This window comes from Daphnia pulex, chromosome 10 (assembly GCF_021134715.1).
Source record: "Daphnia pulex isolate KAP4 chromosome 10, ASM2113471v1".
In the NCBI taxonomy this organism is placed as follows: domain Eukaryota; kingdom Metazoa; phylum Arthropoda; class Branchiopoda; order Diplostraca; family Daphniidae; genus Daphnia; species Daphnia pulex.
In genome coordinates, this window is record NC_060026.1 from 2,109,600 (window position 1) to 2,129,746 (window position 20,147).

At 38.1% G+C, this 20,147-nt stretch overlaps 1 protein-coding gene across 1 annotated transcript in view; it reads left to right on the top strand.

Annotated features, from left to right (window-relative positions):
• LOC124206263 (vascular endothelial growth factor receptor 1-like) overlaps window positions 1–20,147 on the top strand; it is a 58,343-nt gene that overhangs the window by 17,283 nt on the left and 20,913 nt on the right. Inside the window, exons 23-35 of the mRNA XM_046603981.1 lie at window positions 984–1,081; window positions 2,463–2,611; window positions 3,077–3,223; window positions 3,412–3,506; window positions 3,711–3,890; window positions 7,368–7,504; window positions 7,919–8,057; window positions 8,202–8,291; window positions 8,492–8,653; window positions 18,536–18,668; window positions 19,075–19,223; window positions 19,374–19,479; window positions 19,680–19,848. The gene's annotated coding sequence lies outside the window, so the exon portion shown is untranslated. The remainder of the gene's footprint in view (window positions 1–983; window positions 1,082–2,462; window positions 2,612–3,076; window positions 3,224–3,411; window positions 3,507–3,710; window positions 3,891–7,367; window positions 7,505–7,918; window positions 8,058–8,201; window positions 8,292–8,491; window positions 8,654–18,535; window positions 18,669–19,074; window positions 19,224–19,373; window positions 19,480–19,679; window positions 19,849–20,147) is intronic.

Sequence of the window (20,147 nt, forward strand, 5' to 3'; positions counted from 1 at the left end):
GTTAAATTCCTTTGACAATTTTATGTTGTTTACTCGTCATATTTGCGATTGCTCTCTGGTGATGCAGGGATTTCTCATAAGTTATTTTTGCTTACGCCGCCTTTGCTATCGAAAGATTTAATATTCTGTGCTAAAGCACAGTTATTTGAGGATATCCCCTTCCCAGTTTTTCACTGTTGGACAAATACATTATGGTACTGATCACGACCGAGATTTCCGACTATCCGGAATTCTTGGTTATTAGTTGACCGGATCATAGGGTAAGGATAGCTAGAATGTCAAATTTAATTGCGTATCATAGGCGCTGGCGTTGTGGAGATTGCAGATGTGATAGCTCAAACTCTAGCCTTGAAAATGTCTTTATAAATGTTGGGCCAATGCCTTCTGAAGAATCACATCTGACAAGTTTGTTGGAGTCAATGTAGTTCATTTATTTATTTCGCCATGGTATAATTCATTTTTTATATGAACTCGGCTAGCGGCTTCGTGTGCTGTTACAAAATTCGATGTAATGCGTTCACAGCTGCGTTCTTTCCCCGTATTCATATCTGCGCTGTAATAATTTCCATTGTTTATCCGAGTTGGTCTATAGTCATATCAAGACGCCGATGCGTATTCTAGTTTTGATGCGTGAACATTCACTGGTTTAATTCAATTGATTAACTTATGTTGTTTATTCACAATATTCGCTATTGCTTTTGGGTGATTCTGGGATCATCAGTTTGTCATTGCCGCTGTCGCCGCTGTTACCTAGAGGCTATTCTTATTATGTGCTTGGATCACAGCTTAATTGTATTTTCCTTCGTTCCAGTTTAGTTGCTTGACCATCGTTTAATTTATTTTAATCCAACACTTGTCGGGTGTGTGTGCGGAAGCTAGAAGTTGCGTTATTCTATGGCTTCGTTTTTCTTTTTTTTAAATTACTGCTCGAAAGTGATGGCTGTTTTTTCTTACAGTGATAAAGTGTTACTTTGTTGTTGCAGGTGATGGGCACGGCAGAGTTTCCGCTCAACATAACGTGGATTTCGACGGCGTGCCGATGAGCTTCGGATTTCCCGCGACCTTGTGTGATTGGCCTTTGGTAAGTCCTGTTGATTTGTTTACCTATTGAAAGTTCCCCGTCAGCACAATCCTCCATCTGAATTTTGAGAAAAGTCGAATCGCTTAGTCACGCCAAAATTTAAATAGTGGTTGGAATGTTAGTGAGTTGTAATCAGGACCGAATTAACAGACCATAATTTATCTGCCATTTTACCCCTTGCTCGCCTTTGATCTTCTTTCCAACTCGTTGAAAAACTTTACGGTTATCATGTCCCGGGAATTGTACTCTCATATCTCCCAGCCTGTCCGGTTTGAATCAACTGCGTATTAATTGAGGGTGGGAGGGGCGGTACTGGGAAAACGGTAACAATAGATTTGGATACGGATGATGGTAGATTGTAGTTTTAAATAATCAGGCCCTAAATTTAAATTAAATTAATTTAGAAGTTCTTGCTTGATCGCTGGACATGACTGAATCTTACTTCGTCGCGATTCGTCGATTCGAGCTTTAACTAGCGTTGGTCGTTGGCCAGAATTGATTTTCACCTGGGGGGCAATCTTGCGCACATTTTTACGTCAGCGTTGAGCGTTCTTCTCATTTTTAGTTAACTTATCTCTGTTCGTCTTATTACCGTTGGACTCGGCCTTCAAGTGACGTTATTTGGCATGCCCGCTATTTTTTCAATTTGATCGCATAATGTATCTTTCTAGGGAATAACAAAGACCTTTAATTGGCCCGAGGGCAGGTTTAAAAATTTATTCGGTTATTAATTCTAAATCCAATCAATCTGAATAGTGTTTGTGCTTCTACTATTAACTATAATCACAATTTAATGTTCCAAGTCAATGAGCACGTCGTACTTGTGATGGTGCACTGTGTTGATGAAATAATTGCAAAGGTAACTAACAACATGCGTCAAATTAGTGCTTAGCAGGAGGGAGTTATTCATATCAAAGATTGGCGATGTCGATATACTTGTAAAGGAGATCAATTTATTTTGAATTTGTGTGAGACTATGTGGCTGCCGAAAGAAGGTAAAGAAATAATTAACAACTCTTTCATAGTGTTATTTTTTTCAAGGTCTTTCAGGGCCACTATAGACTCGAGCGACTCAAATAACTAATTGTCTGTAATTAAACGAAGTGAAATCTTTTATCCTAAATGAGAAGTCAATATGAACTACGAAAAACCTTGTCAACTATCTTGTTTCATGAATCGAATTGTTTTAGGGCTGTGATTTTTTTATCGAATATTCAGCTTGGGTACCATGTGGGTGGTGTTCTTTGAAAGGAATTTGAATTTGATTAACTAATCAATTAATACTATATCAGATCATAATACTTCCTTGATTCCTTCAATCCGTTTTGAATTTATTGGCGGGAGTGAAATGGTTCCCCTCGGCTAATAATTTACTTTTCAGATGCACTCGCAAGTGACTCCCGTGAATACCGTGCCTGCACTAAAGTGCACAGCTGCTGCCTGCTGGTACTAGAAGTTGCAAACTTGTCAGGACGTAAAGATGACTGTTCGGAATAGCCCAATCAACTAATTCGCAACTGCTGTTTTAAGGTAGGAACAAGTAATGCTACTCAGTCATTTCCAATTCGTGAACAAAGCTGTTCTATTAACAATAAAACTGATACAATTGACGGATTTCCTTATTACTCCACCCTAAATTTATATATATTGATACTGTGAATTATGGATATTTAAAAATGGCTTAATGTTTATTTGATTCTAAAGATCCAGATATGCCCATTAAAATGTTGGCAATCAAACCGCTTCTAATGTTTTTGTTTTTGTTTTTTTTTTTGTTTGGTTTTAGGGAAGGAGTTGACTTTCGATTTTGGCGGGTGGTGGGAGTTGGAGGGAGGGCGGTTTTTTAAATATCGATATCTTAGCGATCTTGTCTTAGCGTGGTTTATTGGAATATTTGTGTCGTCTGCTGCTGTCCTTTTGTTCTCATTCTCACTTTTCAGTTTCCAAAATGCAAAGACGAAGTTTCAGTTTTCAAACATTTTTTTTTTATTGTAGAAAACTGAACGGATCACTGATCAGGAACTGGCTGCAAGAGAAACCAAATCAGAGAGAAATAACAGAACAAAATCAAATGTTGTAGTCGTCGTGTGAACATATTTGATTTCGTGACTCCCCATGCTCTCCACTCATGCTGTTGCTCAGGTAATTAAAACTAAGAATGCCAATGGAATTATTTTGGGAGCTTATATTGTTATACAGAAGAGGTTAACCAGTTCCAAATTTGTTGAAATGTTGGTGTCTGACTACAGAGACTAGCATTTATCATGTATGCCCGTTATCAATGCATGGCAGAGTTGGTTTACGCTATGTAACCTTTACCTTTTGTGCAGATTTCAGGTCTGAGCCAGCTGTCATATTAAACTACAAGATGTGCAAGCTCTGATACTGACCTGCCATTACCAACAATCTCAACATCATCAAGTGGGTAATGGACTAACGGTATTTGTTACTTTTGTTTACCTGTGATCTGCTGTATATTTTAATGGTGTCTGAAACTAAAATTACATGTAAACCTTAAGTTATCCTGATTTTAACACTAAGGGGCTACCCACTGTCTCGTTTCTAACTATTCCTTACTTGTTGTCTATGCAATATTTTTTTTGTAACTCATTTTTTTATTTTTGTTTAGATAAACAGCTTCTAGCTTAATTAGAAAAACTATGTCCTCGTGTACAGTGTACACCCATGTGAAGGCGAGTGTATGTACGTGTATGTACGTTGACCTCCTTTTCCTGTCCTGCCTGGCGTCAACTTTACTGAAGATGAAGCACTTGTGGATGACTGGGCTGTGGATTTCCCGGGCTCAAAGGTAGGGCACTCGTCTCTCTATTCTTCCTTTTTATGTCCATTTTGGTGGCGTTGGTTATGAAACGTTACGGAGTACGATTTAGACGGTTAACTGCGAATTTTCCCTTTCTGCTATCTCAATCAGGGTTAATTAAATAACTCATATTTTGAACGACTGCACAAGATGTGCAGCACACCAGGCTTGTTTTATACCGCGAGGTTACTTTTCTTCTAAAATTAGATTAGAATGAGAAGTCCTTCATCATCCAATATTACTTTTCTATTTCTCGATTTCTCCTTACTCGTCCTCTCTTTTATATTGCGTCACAAAAATGAATAAAATCCATTAGAAATGACGCAAAACAGTCAGTGGTCACTTGTCAGGCGTGCAGCAGGTTCCTTTTTCTGTGGCTTTTATTTGTCCAAGTTTTAAAATTCTGCTCGAAAGTGTTGGCTGTTTTTATTACAGTGGTATACTGTTGCATTTAATTAAAAAAAAAGTAAAATCGCTTAGTCCCGCTGAATTTTGAATAGTGGGTGGAATGTTTGTGAACTCTGAGCTGTAGTGAGGACGGAATTAACAGACCACCGTTTGTCTGCCAGTTACGTCAATTGCTCGATGTTCCAGCTCGTTGAAAAACTTTTCGTTGTCGTGTCCTGTGACTGTTCTATCATATCTCCCAGCCCGTCGTTCGTTCGGGACATTTAACACGACGTTGTTGAATCGAGGTTGGGCAACTGAGGTTGACTTAATTTCGCTTGATTTGATAAGCTCATTCAATTAGAAAAATGATCGGCTATGCGAAGGTGTTCTGTTGATGGATATTGCGTAACGATTTACTCGATACTTCTTTTCCGTCTTTCACCTTTTTTTTCAATATATCCTGACAGTTCCTTTTTTACTTGCATTTAAAAAATTACCATACTGCAAGGTGGATATGGTAATCTGGTATATTCATTCTCTACTGCGTTTAATTCTTCGAACGTAAAATTTTGATTGCGGTAGCTGTATGCGAATTTTGTTTAAAATGCTGACAGCAGTGATTGTTTCCCTGCTCTAGGGCTATTAGATCGCTGTGCGTGATGGACGGAATGTTCAGTGTTCATCTGAAAATATGTGCATTTTTTTCTTGAATGCTTTTTTTTTTGAACGTCAGAAGTTGCTGCGTTTCGGGAGTATCCAAAATCTCGTATCGTCGCGTTTGAACATGACTGACTTACCTCGTTTGGGGACATTTCAGAAAACAAAATTCCACTCAGAACTTTTCTTTTTTTTCCCCCGGCGAGTTCGTGAAGAAAGGAATCTACCTAGCAGTAATCGCTTTGTCTTGACGAAAATGCCCTTTTCAGCAGCTTTTATGTTTCTGAACTACAGAAATCAATGAGTTCCGTAGCAATTATAAAATATGTCAGTTAAACTTTGTCGAATAATCAGGTAGACATCTTGTGAATTTAATGCCACCGTCAACAGTTAGTGAGAGAGTTTTTATTCTGCGCAGAGACAGTTACTAAGACATCATTTCTTGTCCAGATTCCAATGATCCCGATACAAATTAATTAAATTGATGTGCCGACGTAGCATTTGCCTTTTTTGGGTTGATTTATAAGAGGCCAGCAAGGAAAAAGGAATTAACTGGAATTAACAAATATTTCAGGGTCTTTAGTGGGTGGTTCTAACTTATGATATTGCGCAACAGTTGATTTGAACAGAATGGTGGGCAAGCTATGCAAATGCTCTAAAAGTAAGAAAATTCTGAAAATCACTTGACAACAGATGAAGCTCGTGAAACTTCTTCTGCATATTAATAAGGGACAGATCGTTATGGAGAAATCTTTTACTGCACAGGCCGCCCGCACTTTGTTTTCAGAAAGGAATTCTGATATTTATAGAATCGAACTGAAGTACTGAAGTATGTTGGTTTTTTATTTTTTTTTGTATCAAGCAGTTTAAATTTTTCTGCCTTTTTTTACGATTTTTACCTTCAGGTTTTATAGGTACATGTAAAATTTTGAACGAAGTTGGATCGTGCGAGGGATTGCGGGAGAGGGCGGGTCGCTAAGTGTGGTGATCGAGTGGTGATGCCCCAATTGTTCTATATCGTCATAGTAATAGCCGCCGGTGCTTGTGGCTTATACCAGATTTAATGCGTGAACATTCATTAGTTAATTGCAGTTGACAATCATCCTTTGATTATTTTCACTCCTCTAAATTGCTCACTGGTAGTTGAAAGATCCTCTATTCGTCATTTTGCTTCCATCGTCTTTACTAACGAAGGACTCAATATTCTGTGCTGAAGTTAATTTAATTACGGTACTCTCCAGTCTCTCCTGCCGACTCCAAGAAGTTATGGACTCAGCCATTCTTATAATTGAGTTTCCATAACTTATGGAGATGAGCCACCCCCTAAACAGCTGGCGGCAGGGAGTAGTTAGAATATTGTCAAAATTTAAGTGCGTGTTATTGGCGTTTGCTGTGAGAAGATAAGAGACGTGATCGCCCAACCGCTGGCTTGAACAAGTCATCACAATGCTAAACCAAAGCATTGAAAGTAATCATATCTGTCGCGTTGTGTGTCAATCTATGAAGTTCATCCATTCATTTCACGAAAATACCAACGGAATAATTCATTCATGGGATGAACTCGCTAGCGACTTGGGTGAGGTTATGCCATCCGATGCAATGCGTCCACAGCTTTCTTTGACTTCTTTCCCCCATTCATATCAGCAATCAGCGCTAACATAATTGTTGAACATATGGGTTAATACTGGACATGATTGCAACTTGTCAAGGCCACGATGGGCCTGAAAGTTGTAATCTTTTGATTCTGCGGTCTAAAGATGGCTGATCAAATCGCCGATTTTAACACTCGAAGCTCAAAGCAAATCACTATTGAGAAATAATGAACGAAGCTTAATCATGGAATCTTGGACGAGCTGTTTAGTGCTATTTCCCCGAGTTGTTTTATCGCTTTTAGCGTATTTGAGATTTGATGCGTGAACATTCATTAGTTAAATGCAATTCACAATCATCTGTTTTTATCCCTAATACTTGCAATTATTTTCTGGTGATTTGGGTGTTCTCAGTTTGTTATTTTTGCTATCATTGACTTTGTTACCGGAAGATTATTAATATTCTGTGTTGGAACACAGTGAAAATGTAATTCACTCCCGTTCAATCAATTTCCTTGAATCACCATTTGACATCACGCTCCAAGATATCTTTGACTGGAGTCTTTGATAGTGTTCGAGCTTGCTTGTTGACGCGATGGAGGAAAATAAGGAGTAAATAAGACTTCATCAACCGAGAAATTAAATTGTCTGATGTAGGCGGCTGTAAGTGATGATGGTAGATGTGAAGGTGCAATAGCTGGTTCAAAAATGACACCATAAATGCATGACAGACGCATTTAGAGAAATCATATGTTTCACGTAGTTTGGCAATAGATAACGTTCATGGATTCATCTCGCGACACTACTAACGAAATAATTTACTTTTCAGATGAACTAGCAAGTGACTTCTGGAATACCGTGCCTACACACTTGCACAGCTGCTGGATCGTGAAGTTGCAAACTTGCCAAGGCGTAGATGATGACTGATCGTAGCCTAATCAAATAATTCGTAACTGCTTTTTTAAGGTAGGAATAATTAGTGCTCAGTCATTAGCAAATCGTGAAAAATCATTATTTGATGCGATTTAAATCTGTTAATACAGATTTACTTTCCCGCTAAGCACATTATTGATACCAGGTAGGTAGGTATTTAAAAAAGGCTTGATATTTATAGATTTATATTCAGAGATCCATATATTTTCATTAAAGTTCGGGCGATCAACCGCTTTTATTGTTTGTTTTTTATTAGGTTTGGTTTTTGATAAGGGGTTGATATTTTTTAATTTTTGGCGGGTGGTGGGAGGTGGGGAGGGCGGATTTTAAATATCGATACTTTATTGTGGTTAGAATATCTGTGTCGTCTGCTGCCGTTTCGTTTCACAACTCACAGTTTCGAAAAAAAAAACAAAGATACGAAATTTCAGATATTTTTTATTATAGAAAACTGATCGAATCACTGGTCTGGAAAGACGTACCTGGCTGGGCTGCAAGAGAAATAGCAGAACAAAATCAAACGTGGTCGTGGTGTGAATTTTGGTGTCCTGTCGTTGACTCCCCATGCTCTTCAGCTGTTTCTCAGGTAAATAAAACTAAGCAAACAAATGGAATTATTTTGGGAGTTTTTCACAGAAGCGTTAAACCTGTTTCAAATGTTTGAAATGATGCCCGACTACATTTAAGGCAGAGTTTTCTTTGCTCCATGTAACTTTTATCTACTGTGCAGATTTCAGGCCTGAACCAGCCATCGTAACCACAAGATGTGCAAGTTTTGATACAGACTTCCATCATCAACGATCTCAGCATCATCAATTGGGTAATGGTTTTTGTTACTTTTGTTAAATTGTGACCTGCCATATAATGGTGCCTGAAACTTGCATAAAAGGGTAATTAATGCAAACCTTAAGTTATCTTCATTGTCAACAATAAGGGGTTACCCACTGTCTGCTTTCTAACTATTCCTTACTTGTTGTCTCTGCAATATTTTTTTCGTAACCATTTTTTCTTCTTTCTTAGATAAACAGTTCCCAGTTTAATTGGAAAAAAATCTGTCCTCGTGTAACCCAATGTGTTAAGGCGAGTGTATATTCAACCCCCTTTTCCTATCCTGCCTGGCGTCAACTTGACTGAGGATGGAGCATTTGTGGATGCCTGGCTGTGGATTTCCCGGGCTCAAAGGTCGGACAAACGTTTCTCTATTCTTCCTTTTTTTTACCATTTGGTTATGAAACGTTACGGAGTACGATTATTCCTTAGACGGTTGACTGCAGGTTTTTTATTTCCGTTTCTACTATCTCAATCAGGGCAGATCAGGGTTAATGAAATCAATAAATATTTCATTTGTAGAGCGACTCTACATCAGGCATGTTTTATACCGCACAACTTTGTCTGCGGGCAAACCCTCAAATAAAAAAAAAAAGTTTATTTTTAAACACTTTCTTCGAATATTTAGATCGTTGGTTACTCTGAATCAAGAAAGCAACCGCAATTTATTAAAAACGAGGTTGTTGGTTGAAACTCGAAAACGCACATTTTTAAATTTTCATTTGTGGTTTGACATTCTCCCATCGAAATCTGGTTCTTTTTATTATATTTACAGGGTTTTGCTTGATCGCTAGAGAACGGTGTCTTCCTTCGCCGATTTGCGATTTGAGCTTTAACTAGAGTTATTTCGTTGCCCATCAAAATTGATTTTCGCCCGAAGTCAATCTTGCTTGCATCTTGCACATTTTAAGTTCAGCGGTCTTTTCAATTGAAGTTCAATTCTCTCTGTTTAGTCTATTTTTTAGGGTTGGACTCGGCTTTCAAGTGACGTAATTTTCCAGTTTGATCGCTCTGAATTTTTCTAGGGAATAACAAAATTCTGTAATCAGCCCGAGGGTACTTTTTTTAATTTTTCGAAAATTTATTCTAAAGTTAGTCAATACGAACGGAGGTTGTGCTTCTACACTTAACTTTAATCTCATTTTGATGTTCAAGTCAGTGAGCACGTCGTACTTGAGATATTTCACTGTGTTTTTGAAATAATTGCGAAAGTAATTAACACCGTTCGTTTAAATTAGCGCCTAGCAGGAGGAAGTGAATCACTGAGTAGGTTGGCAATGACGATGTGCTTGTAAAGGAGATTAACTTTCTTGGACACTGTGGGTGCTGAACGGTTAACAAACTAAAGATTCTTTCGGGGATTCTTTCTTGGAAGCTTCTTTGATTTCGTTCTTCATGTTTGACTTGCCCAACTCAAGTGATAACTTGTCTGCAATGAAACAATATGAAATCTTTTATCCTAATTGAGAAAAGTCATTATGAACTACGATACCCTTGTCAACTATCCTGTTTAATGAATCAAAATGCTTCAGGACCGTGATTTTTTCTAATCGAATTTTCAGCTTGAATATGATTTGGGTGGTGTTCTTTGAAAGGAACTTGAATCTGGTTTTAACTAAACAACTGATACCGTTTCAGCTTACAATACTTTCCGTCAATCCGTTTTTTTATTGGCCAGTTGTTTTGTGCCAAGAGAAGGGGGTGGTTCTATTTTTCTTTCCCGACCCTCCCCCCTTCCCCTTTTCTAATTTTCTATTTCTCGATTTTTCTTTGCTCTTCCCCTCTTTTTAATTACGTCACAGACAACTAAAAATTGCCGATTTTAACACTTGGAGCCCAAAGAAATCACTTTTTGAGAAATGTTAAACGAAGTTGAATCATGGCAAGAGAGGCGTGTCGTTTAGTCTGATTTTTTCTACAAAAATTTTTCTATCGTCGTATATAGTAGATGTATGTAGTGTTTTGCAGATTTGATGCGTGAACATTCACTGGTTAAACGCCATTGACAAATTTTTGTTGTTTATCCGCTATATTCACAATCGCTTATTGGTCTTTCGGGCATTCTCAGTTCACTTATGCTGCCGTCACCTGTGTTACCTAGAGGCTATTGATATTCTGTGCTGGAGCACAATAAAATGTATTTTCCTTCCATCAATCCCATGGGCCCTTTCTGCTTCCTGCTTATAGATGTTTTCGTAGGAAGACTTATTTCAGCAGCGGCAGATACTGGAGATTGGTGGGGTTGATTAAGAAGAAAACACTCTGTCAAAATTGAGAAATTATAATGTCTGATGTAAGCTTGGCAGGTGATGATTACACATGTGAAGTCGCAATCGCTGGCTCTACAATGACGTTGCACAAATGTTGAGCTAATGCATTTAGAGGGAACATTTCAGTCATGTTGTGTGACAATAATCAAAGTTCATAGATTTATCTCGCAACACTACTAACGAAATAATTGACTTTTCAACTCACAAGCGTCCCTCGTGAGTACCGTGCCTGCACAGCTGCTGGTACTTGCAGTTGCAAACTTGTCAAGGCATAAAGATGACTGATCGTAATCTAATCAAATAATATACTGGCTGAACTATTTTAAGGTAGGAATCATTAGTGCTTCTCACTCATTTCTAAATCGTGAACAATGATGTTCTATTGACAATGAATCCGATGCAATCGACCGTTTTCCTTATTTCTTTATTTGACGCGATTCATATCTGTTATTGCATATATACTTTCGCGCTTAAGATATTGATGGGGAGATATTTAAAGGCGGCTTGATAATTATTTATAAATTATAGAGCTCCAGATACTTCGTAAATATGTACGTTGTACTTCCCCATTCACCTGTTCAGGATTGGCAACCTCAGCTGACAGATGTCTTTTGGAATCTGCTGGATACTCTGATTAACCTTGCAACTAAGTCCAGAATATCTAGGTAGTTTTCTCTGTCGGGTAATTGGTACACCAGACTTACTCTATGGGATGATCTGGGTGTAACTGGCAGTATACAAGTTATTTTTTGATTCGAATTATTCAACACTGAAGTGCTTGATTTAAAGTTCACCAATTTATTAATGAAATAACTTTTAAAATTAATGTAAAGGAGAATTAATAACTACAGTTTGAATCAACTGCGTATTAATTGAGGGCGGGAGGTTGGGAGGGGTGGCACTGGGAAAACGGTGACAACAAGCGATTTGGGGTACGGATGTGAAAATTCCATGCCAAATAAGGGAAAGATTGTTATTTACACCGAACATAATGGAGAAATCTTTTACTGCACTGGCCGCCCGCATTTTTGTGATCAGGGAGGAATTCATATTTTTACGAGTTTTTTTTAAGTTTTTGTTTTTTTGTATCAAGCAGTTTAAAATTTTTGCAATTTTTTCCGCTTTTTACCTTCCCATTACATGAAAAATGTTTGCGGGTCGTTAAGTGTGATTATCTCCAAATTTTCTATATTGTCATAGCAATAGCCGATGATTGTGACTTATTCCAGATTGGATGCGTGAACATTTATTAGTTGATTGTAATTAACAATCATCTGTTGTTTATTCGCATTCCTCGCAATTGCTTACTGGTGATTTAAGGATTCTCAATTCGTCATTTTGCTCTCCAACGACTTTGCTAACGTAAGATTTAATATTCTGTGCTGAGTCAGTTTTGATTACGGTTTCCTCCTGCCCACTTCAAGAAGTTGTGCATTACCTAGTGCCCATATTCTCTTAACCGTATCGTACACAAACCTTGGAGATGGGCGACCGGGCGAGCAACTAACGGTGAGGGGAAGTTAAATAATTGGCAAAACTAATGAGTCTTACAGGCGTTTGCTCTAAGAAGATTAGAGACGCGATCGCCCAACCGCTGGCTTGAACATGTCGTCGCAATTCTGGTCCAAAGCGTGCAAAAGTAATCATATTTGTCGCGGTGAGTGTCAATCAATGAAGTTCATTCATTTATAACGCGAATCTACAAACGGAATTATTAATTCTTGGGGTTAACTCGCTCCCGACTTGGGTGAGGTTGTGCAATCCGATTCAATGCGTCCACAGTTGGCTATTGAACATCCAGGTTATGGAACATGGTTTAAACTTTTTTTTTGGGTTCCTTCGGCAATTCGAGCTTTTATTTAACAAGCGCTAGTTCGTAAGCCAGAACTGATTTTCACCCGAGGGCAATCTTGCGCACATTTTTTTTTACGTCAGAGTTATCCTCAATTTTAGGTCAATTTCTTTGTTTAGTCTATTTTTAGCGTTGGACTCGGCCATCAAGTTCAAGTGCCGTAACTGTTTACTTTGATAGCAAAATGCATCTTTCTGGGGTGTAGCAAATCTAAGTAATCGCCCGAGGATAGTTAAAATAAATTATTTTTCCGATTATCAATTGTGAATCCAATCAATTTGAACGGTGTTCGTGCTTTTACAGTTAACGTTATTGACATTTTGGTGTTCAACTCAATGAGCACGTCGTAGTTACGATAGTGCCCTGAGTTTATGAAATAATTGCGAAGATAATTAACGCCGTGCATTTCAATTAGCGCTTAGCAGGAGGGAGGTATTTGCGCAGAGGATTGTCAATTACGCTGTGATTAAAAAGGAGATTGAGTTTAATTTGATTCATACCATGGTTAAATGAGTAAGAGAGTAAACAGGCAAGAAGAAAGTTGGTGTTTGGTATCTTGTGATCAACGACAAATTTAATGCGTTGTGCATTGTTTCTTCTCTCACTCAACCTGTCTGGTAACTAATCAATGTTAATTATTTATATTTGAAAAGGTTAAATCAACATTTATAACGAACATCACAGCCAATTAACCTGTTCTTTAGTTTCAGATGTTAAGTGCCGTGATTTTTACTATCGAATATTCAGCTTGTGTGTGATATGGATGGTGTTCCTTGAAAGGAATTTGATTTGATTCACTAACTAATTAATCCTGTTTTTGTTTGTTTTAAAATACTACCATCAATCCATTTTGAATCATTGGCGGGACTGTTTTTACCTCGGGGCTTAAAGGCCGCTAAAGTTGCTTTCACGTCCAAGAGGCAAGAACAGATGAGCACCGTACAAGTTTGAGGGAAAGTTGTAATAGAAATGCCGTGGCACGTGGAAACCTCTTTAAAAAAATATATCAAAAAATTTTTGTTGTCTTCCAAGAGAAAGGGGCGGATTTATTCTTCTTTCCTTATTCCCCCCTCCCTTAATCCTACTTTTCTTTCTCTCGATTTTTCCTTTACTCTTCCTCTCTTTATTGCGTCACAAAAAGGTATCGAACCCACCAGAAATGACGCATTTCAGTCAGTTCTTAGTTGTCACTTGCCAGGTGTGCAGCAGGTTCGGTTTTCTGTGGCTTTATTTTCTAAGTTTTAAAATTTTGCTCGAAAGTGTTAGTTGTTTTTCTTTCTTTGGTATTGTACTGTCTAAGTTTTCGCGTAACACAATTTGGATATATCGCCGGCGTGTCGATTAGTTTCGAATTTACCGTGACCTGTAAATTGTTTGGCCTCCGCCCTCCGGTAAGTTGATTTTAAGTTGATTTGATTTGTTTAGCCATTGTCAGCTCTGTCCTCCCTATACATTTGAACGAGCATTTCAATCAAAGTAGAATCGCTTCGTCCCGGTGAAATTTGATTAGTGGGTCGAAAGTTATTGCTTTACTCAGCACCCAATTAACAGACCACCATTTATCTGCCATTTCCGTAAATTGCGGTAAATTGCTCGATGTTCCAGCTCGTTGAAAAACTTTCGTTGTCGTTTCTTACCTCGCAGCTTGGGTTTCGTTCGGGACATTTTAGCACGACGCCCTGGTTGGGCAACTGTGGTTGACTTAGTTTGGTAAGCCAATTCGATAAGCTAAATTATCGGCAGTTCGAAGATGTTAGATGTTGATGGGCATTGCGTAACAATATGCTTCTCTCCTGACTTTCAAAATTTTTCGAATTTCCCGACTCTTCCTTTCTGTATTGCATCACACAAATTTTCCACGTCCACCTTGCAGCAAGTTCGTTTCTCTTCTCCGTTTAGTTTTTTCGAACGTGAAATTTTGATTGCGGCAACTGGATGCGACGTGCGGCATGGACCTGCTCAGTGCTCATGTGATAAAATATGCGTTTAGAATGCTAGACACGTTGTAGTAGCGTTTCGGGAGTATTCTAGAATTCGTATCGTTCCGTTTTAACATGACACTGACAACCCTCGTATGGGGACATGTGAGAAAAAATTATTTCACTCAGAACTTCTTGTCTGTTTCTGCGACTTCGTGAAGACAGTTGAATGAACCCAGCAGGAACCGGTTTGTCTTATCGAAACTTCTCTTTTTTGTTACTGAACTGCGGGGATCAAGGTGTTTGTTATCGATTGCGAAACAAAATATCGACATCGGTTAATTACCTAATATATGCCAACGTCTATTATTTGAATTGAATACCACCGTCAATACTTAGTGAGGCAAAGTTTTTATTCTGCGCAGAGACAGTTAACGAGACACGATATCTTGTCCGGATTGTGAGAACCCCCTCCCAACTTATGGTTGTAAGTGGAAGTCCAGAACAAGTTCCACATCATGCAAAGTCCGTGGGTCTGATTCCAAAGGACAGCAAGATAATCTGTGTAAAGAATTTAAAATCTAACAAATCTTTAAAGTTCTGTAATGTGGGGTTCCTATTGATGATGTTGCGCAACATCTGATTTAAACAGAACGGTAAAAATTGTACATCCAATGCGCAAATGATAAATTCTATAAAACTTTTGGTCACAAATAAAAAAGCTCTTGAAAATTCGACGTCACATTAATTAAAGAAAGATTGTTATTTACACCAAATATAACGGTGAAATCTTTTTACTGCACCGGCGCCCGCAAATAATAAGGAATGGTATCTTGATTATGCAATCGAAATGAAGATTTTTAAAATTTGTATTATTATTTTCTTTTGTTTAAACAGTTTAAAAGTCTGTGCCATTTCTACCTTCCGGTTACACAAAAAAATGTTGAACGACGTTGGATCGTGGCAACAGGAGCGGCCCGTTAAGTGTGATTATCCCCAAATTGTTCTATCTCGTCATAGTAATAGCCGATGCTTCTGTATATTCCCGATTTGATGCGTGAACATTCACTGGTTAAATTCATTTGACAATTTTCTGTTGTTTACTCGTAGTATTTTCATATGCTTACTGGTGATTCAGGGATTTCCAATTCGTCATTTTGGCTTCCACCGCCTTTGCAACCGAAAGATTTTATATTCTGTTCTGAATCACAGTTAATTAAGATGTTCTCCTGCCCAGATTTTGAAGTCGATTACATATCGGACTTCACACCCATATCTTCAATATCCGGATTTTCTTGAGGTGGACGATAGTGGAGAATGGTGAGGGCAAGGATGAGTTAGAATAATGGAGAAATTTAATAGCATGTTATGAGCGTTTGCTTTGTAAAGATGAGAGATGGGATCTCTTAACCGCTGGCTTGAATATAACGTCAGAAATGTTAGGCCAACGCATTGAAAGTAATCATATCTATCTCGTTGTCTGTCGATTTATGAAGTTCATTCGAACATTGAATTAGTTCGTTTCGCGAAACTAACAACGGAATAATTTATTCTTGGAATGAACTCGCTAGTGACTTGGGTGAGGTTATGCAATCTGATGCAATGCGTCCATAGCTGCGTTCTTTGACTTCTTTCCCCCTATTCATATCAACAATCAGCGCTAAAATAATTATTGAACATTTGGGTTAATACGGGACATGATTGCAACTTGTCAAGGCCACGATTGGCCTGAAAGTTGTGATCTTTTGATTCTGCGGTCTAAAGATGGCTGATCAAATCGCCGATTTTAACACTATCGAAGCTCAAGCACTATTGAGAAATAATGAACGAAGTTGAATCATGACATCAAGGACGAGCTGTTTAGTGTTATTTCCCCGAATTGTTTTATCGTCTATCTAGTCGCTGATGCCAGATTTGATACGTGAACATTCATCAGTTAATTGCAATTCACAATCATCTGTTTTTATCCGTAATATTTGCAATTATTTTCTGGTGATTTGGGTGTTCTCAGTTTGTTATTTTTGTTATAATTGACTATGTTACCGGAAGATTATTAATATTCTGTGTTGGAACACAGTTAAAATGTAATTCACTCCCGTTCAATCAATTTCCTTGATACACTATTTGACATCACGCTCCAAAATATCTTCGACTGAAGTCTTTGATCGTTTTCGAGCTTCCTTTTTGAGGTGATGGAAGAGAATAGGGAGTTAAAAGAACTTAAAGAACCTCGAAATTAATTTGTCTGAAGTAGGCGTCTGCAGACGATGATGGTAGATGTGAAGGTGCAATAGCTGGCTTGAAAATGACACCATAACTGCATGACAGACCCATTTAGAGAAATCATATCTGTCACGTTGTGTGACAATAATCAAAGTTCATAGATTCATCTCGCGACACTACTAACGAAATAATTGACTTTTTTTTTTTGAGAAATCTTTTACTCTACTGGCCGCCCGCATTTTGTAATCGCTAATCGGGAAGGGAATTCTTATTTTTATATAATCAAACTGGAGTATGTTTTATTTGATTTTTGCATCTATCAGTTTTAAAATATTGGGCGGTATTTTATGTTCTTTTACTTTCTGGTGATATGAAAAATGTTGAACGAAGTTGGATCGTGGCGGAGGGCGGGTGAGGGCGGGCCGTTAAGTGTGATGATCCCAATTTGTTTTATATCGTCATAGTAATATCCGATACTTTTGACTTATTCCAGATTTAATGCGTGAACATTTATTGGTTAAATGCAATTGATAATAATCTGTTTTTTGTTCGCTACCTTTGCAGCTGCTCTCTACTGGTTCAGGGATTCTTACTTTGTTATTCTTGCTTCCATTGCGTTTGCTAGCCAAAGGTTTAACATTCTGTGCTGAAGCACAGTTAAATAAGATTCTCTCCTGCCCACTTGCCCACTTGAACCCCAAAAACAAAAATTCAATAGACTACTCGTAGTTTTTTTGGGGTATTTGTTTTTCGGAAGTTTTCTTCTTCGATATAAGAAATGGAATTCGAAGAAGAGAAGGACCGGTGACGGCTAGGATTAGTCGGAATAATGGATAAAATCAATTGCCGTTATTGGCGTTTTTTTTAAGAAGATGAGAGATGTGATCGCTCAACCGCTGGCTTGTAAATGACGTCATGATGTTGGGCCAATGCATTAGGAGGAATTATATCTGTCACGTTGTGTAAAAGTCTATGAAGTTCGTTTATTTATTCGGCGAAAGTACCAAAGGAATAATGAATTCTTAGGATGAAACTCGCTACCGTAGCGACCGCGACCCTCGTATGTGGTTGCGCAATAAACTTTATAAAAAGTTTACAGCTGCTTTCTTTCCCCCTATCCGTATTTATGTGCGCTATGGTAATTGCCACCATTGAACATTTGGGTTATGGCCTTCTGGGACATGATTGCAACTTGTCAAGGCCACGATTGGTCTCGAGTTTGGTATATTTTTATTCTTCGGTGTAAAGATGGCTGATTGAACCGTCCATTGCTACACTTGTATCCCAAAAAAATCATTTTTGAGAAATGCAGATATGCTGAACGAAGTTGAATTATGGTGAGATTTAGTATGATTACCCCGAATTTATACTATTGTCATATGTAGCCGCCGATGCTTGTAGCGAATGTAGCGTATTCCAGATTGGACGCGTGAACATTCACTGGTTAAATGCAATTGAAAATCTTTTGATGTTTATTCACAATATTCTCAATTGCTTTTGGTCTTTCGGGTATCCTCAGTTTGTCACTTATGCTGCCTTCTCCTGTCTTACCGAAAGGCTATTAATATTCTGTGCTGGAGCACAGTAAAAATGTATTTCCTTCCATCACACCCATTGACGGTACACTCTAGTTTACTTCCTGGCGCTTCCTGCTGATGAATGTTGTCGTTCAAAGCGGTTTAAATGTTTGATGGAAGACACTTAGAGATAACCTCAGTGATTAACTGATTAATGAGGAAATGGAACTGTTAAAATTGAGAGATTTAATTGTGTGATGTAATCGTTTGCAGGTGATGATGACAGATGTGAAGGCGCAATCGCAGGAACTTGAATTACTTTTCGTAAATGTTGGACTGATGCATGTAGAGAAATAATTTCTGTAACGTTGTGTGTCAATAAATAAAGTTCATGGATTTATCTCGCGACACTACAATAAATCAATTGTTTTTGTTGTTTCTTTTTTGTTTTTCAGATGAACTCGCTGCCGTCTCTCCGTGAGTTTTGTGCCTGCACAGCTGCCGGTACGTGAAGTTGCAAACTTGTCAAGGCGTAAAGATGACTGATCGGAATAGCCCAATCAAATAATTCGTGACTGCTGCTTTAAGGTAGGAACAAGTAGTGCTAGTCAATCATTTCCAATTCGTGAACAATGATATTCTATTGACAATGAAACTGATGCAATTAACGGTTTTCCTTATTACTTCCTCCTAAACATATATTTTGATAGGTAGATATCTAACAATGGCTTGATATTTATTTGATTATTAATATTATTAGAGATCTAGATATTTGTATTAAGATGTTGGCGATCGAACCGCTTTTATCTTTTTTTTTTTGGTTTGGTTTTAGGGAAGGGGTTGATTTTATTTGATTTTGGCGGGTGGTTGGATTTTAAATATCGATATCTAAGCCATCTTAGCGTGGTTTATTTAGAATAGTTGTGTCGTCTGCTTTCGCTTTGTTTCACAGTTTCGGAAAAAAAAACGAAGTTTCAGAATTTTTTTGTTATAGAAAACAGAACGAAAAGTCAACGAATTAAATAACTAGTGTGAAAACGTGTAATTGGCTGCAAAAGAAATAGCAGAACAAAATCAAATGATGGTCGTCGTGTGAAGTTTGGTGTCGTCTGTCGTTGCTCTCCACTCCATGCTGTTTCTCAGGTAAATAAAACTAAGCATGTACAAATGAAATGATTTTGGGAGTTTATCTCAGAAGCTGTTTCAAATTTTTGAAATTTTGTTAACTGACTACAGTGGCTAGCATTTATGGCAGAGTTTGTTTGCTCCATGTAACCTTTACCTTTTTTGCAGATTTCAGGCCTGAGCCAGCCATCGTAACCAGAAGATGGGCAAGCATGTGCAAGTTTTGATGCAGACCTATCATCACCACACCAACGATCTCAGCATCATTAAATGGGTAATGGTATAGGTTACTTTTGTTAACCTGTGACTTGCCGTATATTTTAATGGTGCCTGAAACTAAAATGGTATTACACATAAGCCTTAAGTAATCTTGATTTTAACAATACTGGGTTACACATTGTCTTTTTTCTAATTATTGTTTACTTGTTGCCTCTGAAGTATTTTTTTTTCGTAACTCATTTTAATTTTTTTCAGATATTAAAGCAGCCCCAAGATTGATTGGAAAAACTCTGTCCTCGTGTTCACCCAATGGGAAGGCGAGTGTATATTCACGATGACCCCCTTTTCCTGTCCTGCCTGGCGTCAACTTTTCTGAGGATGAATCACTTGTGGATGCCTGGCTGTGGATTTCCCGGGCTTGAAGGTAGGACACACGTCTCTATTTTTCCTTTTCATGACTGTTTGGTGGCGTTGGTTATGAAACGTTACGGAGTGCTATTATTCCTGAGCTAGACGGTTGACTGTCATTTTCTCATGCCGTTTCTTATCTCAATCAGGGTTAATTAAATAATTCATTTGTAGAGCGACTCGTCCACATTAGGCTTGTTTTATACCGCAAAACCGTTCGTTGTTGTGTGTCCGGGACTGTTCTATCACATCTCCTAGCCTGTCCTTCGTTGGGAACACACGGCGCCAGTTGGTAGTCTGAGGTTTACATAATTA